Below are 16525 nucleotides of genomic sequence, written 5' to 3'. Positions count from 1 at the left end.
AAAAATTTTAAGAAAAATTGAAGAGGTGCAATTGACACCAAACTTAAAAATTAACACTAGACTCAAACAAGAAACACAAAATCTTTTTGGTTTTTATGATTTTATTAAATTTTTTTGGGTTTTTCGAAAATTATTTGGAAAAAGAAAAATAAGGATTTCAAAATTTTTAATGAGAATTCTAGGAATCATGCAATGTTAGTCTAAAGCTCCAGTCCAGGAATTAGACATGGCTTACTAGCCAGCCAAGCTTTCAGTGAAAGCTCCGGTCCAAAACACTAGACATGGCCAATGGCCAGCCAAGCTTTAGCATACAAATTAGGCATACAACAGCGGAATTGATGAGAATCAAAAAGCTTTTGTGATGATGAGTTGAAACCTCGGTCCAAAAGATTAGACATGGCTTCACAGCCAGCCAGACTTCAACAGATCATCATAAAACTCTAGAATTCATTCTTAAAATTTCTGAAGTCATAGAATCATTTATTTTTTTGAATTTTTTTTTCAAAATTAAAATAAAAACAAAAAATTTTAAAATTAAAATAAAATTACCTAATCTGAGCAACAAGATGAACCGTCAGTTGTCCAAACTCGAACAATCCCCGGCAACGGCGCCAAAAACTTGGTGCACGAAATTGTGATCTCAATGGCGCCAACAACTTGGTACACACAATTGTAATCTCACTTCTTTTTCACAACTTCGCACAACTAATCAGCAAGTGCACTGGGTCGTCTAAGTAATAAACCTTACGTGAGTAAGGGTCGATCCCACGGAGATTGTCGGCTTGAAGCAAGCTATGGTCATCCTTGTAAATCTCAGTCAGGCGGATTCAAATGGTAATGAGGTTTTGATAATTAAAACATAAATAAAATATAAAATATGATAGAAAAACTTATGTAATTCATTGGTGAGAATTTCAGATAAGCGTATGGAGATACTTTGCTCCTTCTGAATCTCTGCTTTCCTACTGTCTTCATTCAATCATTCATACTCCTTTCCATGGCAAGCTGTATGTTGGGCATCACCATTGTCAATGGCTACTTCTCGTCCTCTCAGTGAAAATGGTCCAAATGCGCTGTCATAGCATGTCTAATCATCTATCGGTTCTCGATCATGTTGGAATAGGATCCATTGGTCCTTTTGCGTCTATCACTACGCCCGACACTCGCGAGTTTGAAGCTCGTCACAGTCATTCCTTCCCAGATCCTAATCGGAATACGACAGACAAGGTTTAGACTTTCTAGATCTCAAGAATGGCCGCCAATAATTCTAGCTTATACCACGAAGACTCTGATCTTTCGGAATGGAGGCTAAGAGATAAACGCTCAATCCAAGGTAGAACAAAAGTGGTTGTCAGGCATGCGTTCATAGGTTGAGAATAGTGATGAGTGTCACGGATCATCATATTCATCATGGTTGAAGTGATAAACCCATATTTTATGATGTATTTTGTGCTTAATTTGAGTGATTTATTCAATCCTTCATCCACTTATTCATATTAATTGCATGGTTTTACTTTCCCTTCCTTATTATGTGATGTATATGAGAAACATGTTTCCTATGCTTTTAAATTAATTATTTTAATCACCTTTAATTCCATTCGATGCCGTGATTAGTGTGTTGAGTAGTTATCAGATCTTCTAAGGTAGGAATGACTTAAAGGATGGAAAGGAAACATACAAAAATGGAAGGAAAGCACAAAACAGAGCTTCTGAAGAAACTGGCATCCACATGATCGCATGGGCGACGCGGACGCATACCAAGCGCAAAGAAGCAGCGACGCAGCCGCATGACTGACGCGATCGCGCGCCTTAAGCAGAACGCACATGACGCGGTCGCATGACTGACGCGACCGCGTGACAAGAAAAGCTCCGAATGACGCGACTACGTGACCCACGCGGACGCGTGACAGAGGCCACACACCAAAAATTGCAGAAAACGCTCCCAGCGATTTCTGAAGCCCTTTTTGGTCCAAATCCAAGTTCAGAAGGCATAGACCAGAGGTTATGAAGTGAGGGAATGCATCCATTCAGAGAGCTCGCCAATTTTTACTTTCCATGATTTAGATTTAGTTTTGAGAGAGATTCTCTCCTCTCTCTTTAGGATTATGATTTAGATTTATGGTTTTTATTCGCTTTAAGGATTATCTCTTTTGATCAGGTTCAATATTCCTTTTATTTACTTTTGCAAGCTACTTTATGAATCGTTTCTTGTTACAGATCACTCTTTTATTAATGTTGTTTGAGGTATTTCAGTTTAATATTGATTTCTCTTATTTATGCTATTGTTGCTTTTACTCTGAAGACATTTTTATTCCAAGTAGATTTATTTTTCTCCTTTTGGTCTTGGTTAAGAAATCAGTAACTCAGGAGTTATCAAACACAACGTGATTGATAATTGTTATCTTGGTTAATTGAATTGAACTTCCATAATCCCAATCTTTTCTTAGGGAATAAATAGGATTCGAAGATCAAACCAATTAATCCCTTGACCTTCCTTTATCTTAGTAAAGGTTAACGAAGTGGAATTAAGATTCAACCAACATCATTGATAAGGATAGCTAGGATAGGACCTCCAATTTCTCATACCTTGCCAAAAGTTTGCTTTACAGTTATTTATTTATTTTAATTGCCATTTAATTTATTTGTCATTAAATTACTCGTTCCTCATTCTTGAAACCCCAAATTTACAATCTCCATAACCAATAATAAGAACATACTTCCCTGCAGTTCCTTGAGAAGACAACCCGAGGTTTAAATACTCGGTTATCAATTTTAAGGGGTTTGTTACTTGTGACAACCAAAATGTTTGTACGAAGGGATTTTTGTTGGTTTAGAAACTATATCTACAACGCGACTGTTTTTGTGAAATTCTTTACTGGCAAAAATCCCTAACGTCAAAATGGCGCCGCTGCCGGGGAACTGCTAACGTGTGCCTTATTATTGGTTATTGTAAATATTTTTCTTTTGCTTGTTTATTTATTTTTGTTTCTCCTTTTTATTTTTTATTTGCTACCATGAATTCTCACCCCTCTCGCTTTGAGTTTGGGTCTAACTTTGTTGAAGGAAATAGAAGTTACAGTAGGAATATGCATCAAGGTCAAAACAATCAAGGATGGATGGAGTCAAAAGGATCTAATCAACCCTTCAGGCAACAACACCCTCCAAGATATCACGGGCAATGACCATTCTACAATGCATACCAGCTGATAGATATGGTGGACAACCTTGTAACTACCAACAAGCCCCACCCCGTGCCTATAGACCATCCTCTCAACATAACCTCGAACCACCACACTCACAAGCTTCTTTTCACCATTCGCCACCGTATGATCCTTTCCTACCCCAGTTCTAATCCAATCAATCCATGGGAATCCAGAGTTGAGGAGAACTCCGTCAAGGATGTTACAATTGATGCTAAGGAGGATAGAGCACAATCCCCAAGGCAAGTCGTTTATGAAGAACTAGACGGAATAAACCAGGACACAAATTCCTTTGATGATGATAGTCACAAGTCTAGCTCTATTAGTAATGAACTTGCATCCGCAAGTGAATTCTCTGAGATCGAAGAATCTTCCCCAAGTGAATACGAAGATGACGCGGCGGTAGATTTCTCTCAACCTCCAATCTATGACTCAAGTGATGAAGAAGACATAGAAGACTTTGACCAGGATACAGATGCATTTGAAGAATCCTGCGAAGAAGTGGAGGAATTCACAGAAGAGCACAAGGGAGTAGAACTTACAGAACCACCAAAAACACCTACCCCAAGGCCATTACCGCCTAATACAAGCTTCAAGTGGGTACAATCCTTAACCTTTAACTTTACTTTTTCACTTGAATATGGTTTGCTTGAAACAGATGGCAAGCTTAGAGCTCTCTGTGGCTTTAAGAGTAAGAGGGAAATGGCTCGTGCTCAGAGCTGGTGCACAAGGTTTAATAAGGTTCCACGCTTCAACTTGAAGTGCACAGATTGGTATCATGCTCAATTGAATGGATCTCGGAAAACGTTCGGTCACTATGGTGAGAATCTACTTTCTAAACCGCCCGGATGGAAAAATATAGATCAAAATGAAGGCGGATTTAGAACCAAAGTTTGGGATCTTGGAAAATATTATGATATTCATCACCCCGGGAGCCTGACAATCTGTTTGAAGCTGCTCAGAAGCTTCACATGCCTAGTTTGGGACCCCGGAGGCTGCTGGCATTCCAAACATTGGTGGAGATTTCTGGATGAATTTAAACACAAGCTGCCATAGCAGGAAGTTCTTCCAATGTCCAACTTAAGGACTTTAACTAAAAGTGCTAGGTGGGAGACAACCCACCATGGTATGATCGTTCCTTTTGCAATTTTAATTTTATTTAGTTTTCTTTGTTTTTGAATTTTATTTTTATTTTATTGAACCTGGAATCATGCATAGCATTGACATTAAGCATTACATTCTGCATACTGCATTCTGCACTCTGAAAAAAAAGGGGTGCGCGATGCGACCGCATGCCCCATGCGATCGCGTCAAATGGCGAACTACACTTCCCACGCGACCGCGTCATCCACGCGGCCGCGTGACCTGGAAATCGACGTAAGGATCCAACATCCAGAAAGTTGGGCTGGAATCGTGCAGCCATTGTGTGTCTAGCACAAAATGGCCCACGCGATCGCATGCCCCATGTGATCGCGTCACTTGCACACAATCAATCCCACGCGACCGCGTCGCATGGATTGCACGAACACCCCCAAGGAGACAGAGAGTTGCGCTGAAACGACGCTGGATTCGTCCGTTTAGCACAAATTCCAGCGACGCGATCGCCTGCCCCACGCGATCGCGTCATTTACTCTTTTTGCCCTCCGCGTGATCGCGTCACCCACGCGATCGCATCAACCACCTTTTTTGCTCCAGCCACGCGACCGCGTGCTCCACGCGGCCGCGTGGATTCAAAAATATAATCCCCCAGTCACGCAAAACCCCATTAGTCGCAACACCCCCCCAACTCTTCTTCTCCCTCTCTTCTCCCCCAACCCTCAACCACCACCACCCAGCCACCACCGCGCCACCACCCAGACGCCGCCGACCACCCAGACGCCGCCGCCACCTACCGGCTTCCTCCTTCCCCCTTCTTTCTTCTTCTTTCTTCTTTCATCCTCCTCCTCCGCCACTGCTCACCACCGCGCCACCACCCACCGCCGCCAACCATCCCCACCGCACCCCACCAGCAACACCACCTCTTTCCCCCCTCCCTTCCCCTACCCCCATCACCCTCTCTTCCCCCTGCTCCGAACAGCCGCGCCGCCGTGCCCACCACCGCCAGCCGCCGTGCCCACCACCGGACGCCACCATCATCACCACCCCCAGCTACCTTTCTGCCTATTCTCATTATTCGGCCTTCCAGGTTCCGCAACACGCAATCCCTCTTATCCGTTCATAGTTTATTCTTATTTTTCCGTTTATGTTCATGTTTAGGCTAGTTAGATATGCATGTTGTAGTGGATTTTAGGTTGTTAGGTAGCCTAGGTTGTGGTTAGTGGATTTCGGTCTGTTTATTTACACTGTTCTTATTTCTGTTTTATCAAATTTACAAATCTGATGTTGCTGTGATCTTGTTCATATGCTGTATTTCTTGTATATTGCTGCTCTTTACACTGAATTTTCATGTTTATATTCATTATATGTAACTACAGCTTGATTTTTTAATTCATATGAACTGTTTGATTGATGTTTATTTTCCGGGAAAATCCAATTTTAGCCGGAATGCTGCCCAAATTTTTATAAATCTTTTTGACTTTCATTCATGTTTTGATTTTGGAATCTTGAACTCTGTTTTCCTCTGCTTTAACCAAACCATTCATGAATGCCAGGGCATGCATTCTTATCCTCTTTGATTTTCTGGTTCCTAAACTGCAATTTTGATGTTTGATTCCTATTTTTGCTTTCTTTCTCTCTATTTGAATCATCATCAAACTGTTTTACTTATTTGAATATGAGTTACCTATAGCTTCTACCTGTGATTACTTGTTACTTGGACTATTTTTATTATGCCTCTTACTTTGACCCATTTTTCACTAACTCACTAATTTTAACTCTAACCAACCTAACCGTTTCAAAACTTCTTTTTTTGCTTTTCTTTCACTTTCTTTTAACATTCTAACCAAGGCATGATGTTAATTTTTCTATTTAACTTGCATTCAATTACATTTTGGATTGTGATTTCTTCTTTTCAGACTTTTCACTCCTATACAATCCTAAATGCACATTTTACTTAACTCATATTCATTATCCTATTGCTCCTTTGCCATTTTGTGTTTTCTTTGATTATTTGCCTATTTGCTTTCCTATTTTTATTATATCCTGGTTTTCTATTTTTCAGAATGTCAGATTCCCAGAGAAAGGGAAAAGGCAAGGCCACTACTGGCAAAAGGAAAAGAGGAGAAGCCTCCGTGTCTATCATCGACCTCATGCATGATGCCTCCTTGCGGGAGAAAGCCTTTACCCCACAGGAGAAGGCCGACCAGCTACTTCCCGCCAATGACTCAGTAAAGTTTGCAAACCGATACTGTGAGCTGAAGTATCCGGTGTTTGCAAACTCCAGGAGCCTATACCTGGAGCGGACTTTGAAGATCCCAGAAGAACTCCAGCAATACACCTCTGATCAGATCAAACAAAGAGGCTGGTTCTTTCTGGAGAGACCTCTGACTGAGGTTAACACATCTTGGGTTAGGGAATTCTACTGCAACTACTTCAAAACTTCCCTAGATGCAGTGAACCTCAGAGGGAAGCAGATTCTGGTTACTGAGGAGGCAATAGCAGAGGTTCTGAAATTTCTACCTAAGACTGATCAGACAGATGGCTATCAGAAAGCTGAGGAGGATATGCGCTTTATGCGTTTTGACTGGGATGCAGTCAAGGCGATGATCGCCCTTGACTCGTCAGTTCCTTGGATCATGGGTCAGAACACCACCATGCCCAAGGGGATCAAGCGGATTTACCTGAACGATGAGGCTCGGCTATGACATCAGATATTCAGCAACTACATTATGCCGAGTACTCACGAGACTGAGATACTAGCCGCTATGATCACCCTCCTTTAGTGTGTGATGGAGGGCAAGGACCTGTACCTGCCACGCTTTATCCGGCACTATATGGCCAGGGTCTACGTCCAAGGCACTCTTCCCTTTCCCTATCTGGTTACATAGCTGGGCCGTTGAGCTGACGTGCCATGGGAGGATGCTGATGAGAGGCCACCTGCTGCGGAATGCATGATGAGTATTTTGGAGGAAAATAAATTTCTCCCAAAACACACAAATCTAACCGGCAAGTGTACCGGGTCGTATCAAGTAATAAAACTCACGGGAGTGAGGTCGATCCCACAGGGATTGAAGGATTGAGCAATTTTAGCTTAGTGGTTAATTTAGTCAAGCGAATTAAGTGTTGGTTGGGTGATTTGTGATTTGCAGAATGTAAATTGCATAAAATTAAAGAGAACAGGAAATTAAATTGCTGAATCTTAAAGAACAAGAAATTAAATGACAGAAACTTAGAGTGCAAGAAATGTAAATTGCGGAATCTTAAAGTGCAAGAAATGTAAACGGCTGGAATTGTAAAGGGAATTGGGGAATGGATTTGCAGAATTTAAACAATGAAAAGTTGAATTGCATTAAACAGAAGAATAAAAGGGAATTGGGATTGAATTGGATCTTGAAGCAGTAAAGTAAATGAACATTAAAAGCAAGAAACAAAGAATGTAAAATTGAGATCTCAGGACCCAGAGACTAGAAAACCAAGTCTAGATCTCAATGCCTTCCTAGATCCAACAAGAACAATTGCAAGGGAATTGTAAATTGCAAGGAAAGTAGATGAAGAGCAATTAACAGAAATTAAATTCAATTAACAGTAAAGAAACAGAGAGATCCAAGATTGAGATTGAAACAGAATTTCTTCAATTCTCCAACCCAAAATCCAAGACAATTGTAATTGAAATTGAAAGCAATAAAACTGAGAGGAAGAGAAGTGAATTCTCCTTCCCCAAGACAAAGAAATTAAAGTTCACTCAATATCAAAAGCTCTCCGAAAACTATTATGAAAATTCCGAAAGGAAAGCTCCCCGAAGAACTTGAATTCTATCCTATTTATACACTTTCTTCAAATGATCTTCAAGCCTTGAGTTGGGCCTTTGCTCTTGGTGGAATTGGGTTGAAAGAGGCCTTGGTTGATTGCTCTTGAAGTTTGAAGAAGAACCAAAGTGAACCAATTGAACCGGGTTGGAGTTTTGCAAAAGTTGGACCAAAAGTTTGAGCCAAAGTTAGGGGTCTAACTTTGGCTCCAACTTTTCATATCAGCTAGCACAATTTGCTGATATCAACGTTGGTGCCAACGTTAGGGGTCTAACTTTGACCCTAACGTTGGCCTTGCCTTGTGTGCTTGTGGCGCCAACGTTAGCCACCAAGTTAGGGGGCTAACGTTGGCGCAAACTTTTGCTCCTCCTTGTGATTTTCATGTGCCAACGTTAGCCTCAAAGTTAGGGGGCTAACGTTGGCGCAAACTTTTGGTGCCCAGGGAGGATTTCTTCATGCCAACGTTAGCCTCAAAGTTAGGGGGCTAACGTTGGCGCAAACTTTTGGTGCCCAGGGGTAAATTTCATGTGCCAACGTTAGCCTCAAAGTTAGGGGGCTAACGTTGGCGCAAACTTTTGGTACCCAGGGAATGCTTTTCAAGTTCCAACGTTAGCCTCCAAGTTAGGGGGCTAACGTTGGGGCTAACTTTTCAACCAAAAGTTTGTGCAAAAGTTTGATGCTAACTTTAGGTCCAGCTTTTTGCTTCCTGGTCCAATTTCACTTATTCCATTGTCTTCTCTTTACTCCTAGCTATTCCTTCTTACTTCAACCTTTCTCCAAGCTTTCTTCACCTATAATTAATCAACCAAACTCATCAAAGCTATGCTCATAATCATGAGATATTCATTCTATCATGATATGTGACAATTATAGTATAAAACCTCATGAAATAGCATGAATTCATACATGGTTGATTCAATCAAGGGAAACATGAAAATCTAGCTAATTGGCTTGCTTGTAGCTCAAGAAAGTGCATAATTCTAATGAAAACAAAAGAAAAAGACTAGTTAAAATAGGCTAAGATGACTTGTCATCACAACACCAAACTTAAAGCTTGCTTGTCCCCAAGCAAGAAAAGATTTATGCTCCAAGGTTCTTTCAATTAAGATGGATTGAAGAATAACTTGTAAAGTCCAGTGAGTGAAGTGATCAAGTAACAGTGGGGTAAATTCTAAATCAAATGCTCATGCAAGGGCTTCAGTGCTCACTAGTCCTTACATATTGGGAGTCGTAGGTCTTAGGATTTTCATCCAAATGGTATCATGGAGATCTCTTTATATGTAATCACCTTGAAGCAGCTTATAGTTTCTGTGCTTTGGCCTCGACTCTAAGTATCATGTCTCAAAGCGGCTCTTTAGATAAGCTTTCAATCAATACTCCTAAACCAGTTGGTTTTAAGGTATTAGGTGTTAAAGCACCCCTAAGGATTTACTTGCTCAAGCCTCTTTCCTTGACACACTTCAACCACAAGCATTTACTAGGATAACAACTCTTTGAGTTTTTGTTTCTTTCTTTCTTTTTCTGCCTAGTAATTGATGCTCAGAGCCTTGGGCCATGTTCTTTTTTGCTTTTGTATTTTCTTTATTTCCTTTTGTTTTGTTTGCTGCTTCTTGGATCAATAAGTTTTTGAGAATCTCCACAATACTTCTTTGAACTTCATGTCCCGCCTATGAGCTCCCATGCAAGTTTTCACAAGCATGCAACCTCAATACATTATCATACAACTAGAACCACCACTTCTCCTAATCTTTTGCTTGCCTCAAAATTGTTTAATTCCTCAATCCTTCTTTTCAAAGAACTTTCATGTGATGCATTTCTTGAAAATTGAGTGCAAACAAGTTTTGAAGATAAGAATGTTGTCAATGATCAAACACCTTGCTTATTGAATTATAAAGAAAGACTATGCTATGCAGGCATGCATGGGTAATAAAAAAAAAACTATGCTATGCAGATAGGCAGGGCAGATCAGGATTCAATCCAACTTTCAATCACAGCAATATTTGATGTAAAACAATCACTTAACAATACAACCTTTTGGAGTTCGCTTGCTTTCCTTCTTCTCATCGTCATCATTGCTGGCCTTTATGTTCATCTTTCACCTCTTTGACTGATGATGCTAAACATCTCCAAAAGCTTGTATGATACTCTGCAGTGATATTGAAAGTTGCTTGTTCCCCAAGCACTTGGAAACAATGGTTAATTTTCATGATTTATTTGCGGGCTTTTTGAACTTACTTTGGTGTGGGAACACCAAACTTAGTACCTTGCCAATGGTTAACCATGTGTGATAATTTCTTTTTCTTTTTCAAAAGTGATAGAACTGAAAACTAAGAAAAAACAGTAAAATGGTTAACTAGTTCATCCATTATGCTTGAAGCCTACATTATGCAGAAAGTGAGAATGTGTGTTTCAATGGGGTTTTGGTGGACACCAAACTTAGAATCCTTCATTCTTCCTTAGATTATTTTGGTGTGCAACACCAAACTTAGCTTCTTGCATTATAGATAAAACTAATTAACCTCTTTATTAAAATAGCTATGAACAGAAAACTACCTCGGGTTGGGTTGCCTCCCAACAAGCGCTCTTTTATTGTCACTAGCTTGACATCTTGCTCTTTGATTATGGAGGCTGGAAATCATAATGCCTCAGTTTTTCTCCTCTTGCTGTAGGATTCCTTTCCTCCATGACCTGAACAATCACAAACAATCCAAATGAAAATTGGATATTCTCATGCCAGAATGTAGTCAGAGGATTGGTTGACACCATGTGTCAAACAGTTGGTAAACTTGAGAGATTAATGAACGAGAATCACTTCTCTCGTTTATTTATCAAGCTATGAGAATCATATTCAGCAAGATAAACCAAGAAAACTTCACTCTATTGCTAAAGTGAGGTTTCAATTAGCTCAGGCAAAAATTCAAACAGTTAGTGTGTCAGTCAAAAATTAAAGAAAAAGTGCTTGATCTAAACTACCACCTCACTTAATCATTGTCAATCTAATCAATCCCTGGCAACGGCGCCAAAAACTTGATGAGTATTTTGGAGGAAAATAAATTTCTCCCAAAACACACAAATCTAACCGGCAAGTGTACCGGGTCGTATCAAGTAATAAAACTCACGGGAGTGAGGTCGATCCCACAGGGATTGAAGGATTGAGCAATTTTAGCTAAGTGGTTAATTTAGTCAAGCGAATTAAGTGTTGATTGGGTGATTTGTGGTTTGCAGAATGTAAATTGCATAAAATTAAAGAGAACAGGAAATTAAATTGCTGAATCTTAAAGAACAAGAAATTAAATGACAGAAACTTAGAGTGCAAGAAATGTAAATTGCGGAATCTTAAAGTGCAAGAAATGTAAACGGCTGGAATTGTAAAGGGAATTGGGGAATGGATTTGCAGAATTTAAACAATGAAAAGTTGAATTGCATTAAACAGAAGAATAAAAGGGAATTGGGATTGAATCGGATCTTGAAGCAGTAAAGTAAATGAACATTAAAAGCAAGAAACAAAGAATGTAAAATTGAGATCTCAGGACCCAGAGACTAGAAAACCAAGTCTAGATCTCAATGCCTTCCTAGATCCAACAAGAACAATTGCAAGGGAATTGTATATTGCAAGGAAAGTAGATGAAGAGCAATTAACAGAAATTAAATTCAATTAACAGTAAAGAAACAGAGAGATCCAAGATTGAGATTGAAACAGAATTTCTTCAATTCTCCAACCCAAAATCCAAGACAATTGTAATTGAAATTGAAAGCAATAAAACTGAGAGGAAGAGAAGTGAATTCTCCTTCCCCAAGACAAAGAAATTAAAGTTCACTCAATATCAAAAGCTCTCCGAAAACTATTATGAAAATTCCAAAAGGAAAGCTCCCCGAAGAACTTGAATTCTATCCTATTTATACACTTTCTTCAAATGATCTTCAAGCCTTGAGTTGGGCCTTTGCTCTTGGTGGAATTGGGTTGAAAAAGGCCTTGGTTGATTGCTCTTGAAGTTTGAAGAAGAACCAAAGTGAACCAATTGAACCGGGTTGGAGTTTTGCAAAAGTTGGACCAAAAGTTTGAGCCAAAGTTAGGGGTCTAACTTTGGCTCCAACTTTTCATATCAGCTAGCACAATTTGCTGATATCAACGTTGGTGCCAACGTTAGGGGTCTAACTTTGACCCTAACGTTGGCCTTGCCTTGTGTGCTTGTGGCGCCAACGTTAGCCACCAAGTTAGTGGGCTAACGTTGGCGCAAACTTTTGCTCCTCCTTGTGATTTTCATGTGCCAACGTTAGCCTCAAAGTTAGGGGGCTAACGTTGGCGCAAACTTTTGGTGCCCAGGGAGGATTTCTTCATGCCAACGTTAGCCTCAAAGTTAGGGGGCTAACGTTGGCGCAAACTTTTGGTGCCCAGGGGTAAATTTCATGTGCCAATGTTAGCCTCAAAGTTAGGGGGCTAACGTTGGCGCAAACTTTTGGTACCCAGGGAATGCTTTTCAAGTTCAAACGTTAGCCTCCAAGTTAGGGGGCTAACGTTGGGGCTAACTTTTCAACCAAAAGTTTGTGCAAAAGTTTGATGCTAACTTTAGGTCCAGCTTTTTGCTTCCTGGTTCAATTTCACTTATTCCATTGTCTTCTCTTTACTCCTAGCTATTCCTTCTTACTTCAACCTTTCTCCAAGCTTTCTTCACCTATAATTAATCAACCAAACTCATCAAAGCTATGCTCATAATCATGAGATATTCATTCTATCATAATATGTGACAATTATAGTATAAAACCTCATGAAATAGCATGAATTCATACATGGTTGATTCAATCAAGGGAAACATGAAAATCTAGCTAATTGGCTTGCTTGTAGCTCAAGAAAGTGCATAATTCTAATGAAAACAAAAGAAAAAGACTAGTTAAAATAGGCTAAGATGACTTGTCATCACAACACCAAACTTAAAGCTTGCTTGTCCCCAAGCAAGAAAAGATTTATGCTCCAAGGTTCTTTCAATTAAGATGGATTGAAGAATAACTTGTAAAGTCCAGTGAGTGAAGTGATCAAGTAACAGTGGGGTAAATTCTAAATCAAATGCTCATGCAAGGGCTTCAGTGCTCACTAGTCCTTACATATTGGGAGTCGTAGGTCTTAGGATTTTCATCCAAATGGTATCATGAAGATCTCTTTATATGTAATCACCTTGAAGCAGCTTATAGTTTCTGTGCTTTGGCCTCGACTCTAAGTATCATGTCTCAAAGCGGCTCTTTAGATAAGCTTTCAATCAATACTCCTAAACCAGTTGGTTTTAAGGTATTAGGTGTTAAAGCACCCCTAAGGATTTACTTGCTCAAGCCTCTTTCCTTGACACACTTCAACCACAAGCATTTACTAGGATAACAACTCTTTGAGTTTTTGTTTCTTTCTTTCTTTTTCTGCCTAGTAATTGATGCTCAGAGCCTTGGGCCATGTTCTTTTTTGCTTTTGTATTTTCTTTATTTCCTTTTGTTTTGTTTGCTGCTTCTTGGATCAATAAGTTTTTGAGAATCTCCACAATACTTCTTTGAACTTCATGTCCCGCCTATGAGCTCCCATGCAAGTTTTCACAAGCATGCAACCTCAATACATTATCATACAACTAGAACCACCACTTCTCCTAATCTTTTGCTTGCCTCAAAATTGTTTAATTCCTCAATCCTTCTTTTCAAAGAACTTTCATGTGATGCATTTCTTGAAAATTGAGTGCAAACAAGTTTTGAAGATAAGAATGTTGTGAATGATCAAACACCTTGCTTATTGAATTATAAAGAAAGACTATGCTATGCAGGCATGCATGGGTAATAAAAAAAAAAACTATGCTATGCAGATAGGCAGGGCAGATCAGGATTCAATCCAACTTTCAATCACAGCAATATTTGATGTAAAACAATCACTTAACAATACAACCTTTTGGAGTTCGCTTGCTTTCCTTCTTCTCATCATCATCATTGCTGGCCTTTATGTTCATCTTTCACCTCTTTGACTGATGATGCTAAACATCTCCAAAAGCTTGTATGATACTCTGCAGTGATATTGAAAGTTGCTTGTTCCCCAAGCACTTGGAAACAATGGTTAATTTTCATGATTTATTTGCGGGCTTTTTGAACTTACTTTGGTGTAGGAACACCAAACTTAGTACCTTGCCAATGGTTAACCATGTGTGATAATTTCTTTTTCTTTTTCAAAAGTGATAGAACTGAAAACTAAGAAAAAACAGTAAAATGGTTAACTAGTTCATCCATTATGCTTGAAGCCTACATTATGCAGAAAGTGAGAATGTGTGTTTCAATGGGGTTTTGGTGGACACCAAACTTAGAATCCTTCATTCTCCCTTAGATTATTTTGGTGTGCAACACCAAACTTAGCTTCTTGCATTATAGATAAAACTAATTAACCTCTTTATTAAAATAGCTATGAACAGAAAACTACCTCGGGTTGGGTTGCCTCCCAACAAGCGCTCTTTTATTGTCACTAGCTTGACATCTTGCTCTTTGATTATGGAGGCTGGAAATCATAATGCCTCAGTTTTTCTCCTCTTGCTGTAGGATTCCTTTCCTCCATGACCTGAACAATCACAAACAATCCAAATGAAAATTGGATATTCTCATGCCAGAATGTAGTCAGAGGATTGGTTGACACCATGTGTCAAACAGTTGGTAAACTTGAGAGATTATTGAACGAGAATCACTTCTCTCGTTTATTTATCAAGCTATGAGAATCATATTCAGCAAGATAAACCAAGAAAACTTCACTCTATTGCTAAAGTGAGGTTTCAATTAGCTCAGGCAAAAATTCAAACAGTTAGTGTGTCAGTCAAAAATTAAAGAAAAAGTGCTTGATCTAAACTACCACCTCACTTAATCATTGTCAATCTAATCAATCCCTGGCAACGGCGCCAAAAACTTGATGAGTATTTTGGAGGAAAATAAAGTTCTCCCAAAACACACAAATCTAACCGGCAAGTGTACCGGGTCGTATCAAGTAATAAAACTCACGGGAGTGAGGTCGATCCCACAGGGATTGAAGGATTGAGCAATTTTAGCTTAGTGGTTAATTTAGTCAAGCGAATTAAGTGTTGGTTGGGTGATTTGTGATTTGCAGAATGTAAATTGCATAAAATTAAAGAGAACAGGAAATTAAATTGCTGAATCTTAAAGAACAAGAAATTAAATGACAGAAACTTAGAGTGCAAGAAATGTAAATTGCGGAATCTTAAAGTGCAAGAAATGTAAACGGCTGGAATTGTAAAGGGAATTGGGGAATGGATTTGCAGAATTTAAACAATGAAAAGTTGAATTGCATTAAACAGAAGAATAAAAGGGAATTGGGATTGAATCGGATCTTGAAGCAGTAAAGTAAATGAACATTAAAAGCAAGAAACAAAGAATGTAAAATTGAGATCTCAGGACCCAGAGACTAGAAAACCAAGTCTAGATCTCAATGCCTTCCTAGATCCAACAAGAACAATTGCAAGGGAATTGTAAATTGCAAGGAAAGTAGATGAAGAGCAATTAACAGAAATTAAATTCAATTAACAGTAAAGAAACAGAGAGATCCAAGATTGAGATTGAAATAGAATTTCTTCAATTCTCCAACCCAAAATCCAAGACAATTGTAATTGAAATTGAAAGCAATAAAACTGAGAGGAAGAGAAGTGAATTCTCCTTCCCCAAGACAAAGAAATTAAAGTTCACTCAATATCAAAAGCTCTCCAAAAACTATTATGAAAATTCCAAAAGGAAAGCTCCCCGAAGAACTTGAATTCTATCCTATTTATACACTTTCTTCAAATGATCTTCAAGCCTTGAGTTGGGCCTTTGCTCTTGGTGGAATTGGGTTGAAAGAGGCCTTGGTTGATTGCTCTTGAAGTTTGAAGAAGAACCAAAGTGAACCAATTGAACCGGGTTGGAGTTTTGCAAAAGTTGGACCAAAAGTTTGAGCCAAAGTTAGGGGTCTAACTTTGGCTCCAACTTTTCATATCAGCTAGCACAATTTGCTGATATCAACGTTGGTGCCAACGTTAGGGGTCTAACTTTGACCCTAACGTTGGCCTTGCCTTGTGTGCTTGTGGCGCCAACGTTAGCCACCAAGTTAGGGGGCTAACGTTGGCGCAAACTTTTGCTCCTCCTTGTGATTTTCATGTGCCAACGTTAGCCTCAAAGTTAGGGGGCTAACGTTGGCGCAAACTTTTGGTGCCCAGGGAGGATTTCTTCATGCCAACGTTAGCCTCAAAGTTAGGGGGCTAACGTTGGCGCAAACTTTTGGTGCCCAGGGGTAAATTTCATGTGCCAACGTTAGCCTCAAAGTTAGGGGGCTAACGTTGGCGCAAACTTTTGGTACCCAGGGAATGCTTTTCAAGTTCCAACGTTAGCCTCCAAGTTAGGGGGCTAACGTTGGGGCTAACTTTTCAACCA

This window comes from Arachis hypogaea, chromosome 11, assembly GCF_003086295.3.
Source record: "Arachis hypogaea cultivar Tifrunner chromosome 11, arahy.Tifrunner.gnm2.J5K5, whole genome shotgun sequence".
Classification (NCBI taxonomy): Eukaryota; Viridiplantae; Streptophyta; class Magnoliopsida; order Fabales; family Fabaceae; genus Arachis; species Arachis hypogaea.
The sequence above is the reverse complement of the archived record's forward strand: the minus strand, read 5'-3'. Positions refer to the sequence as shown.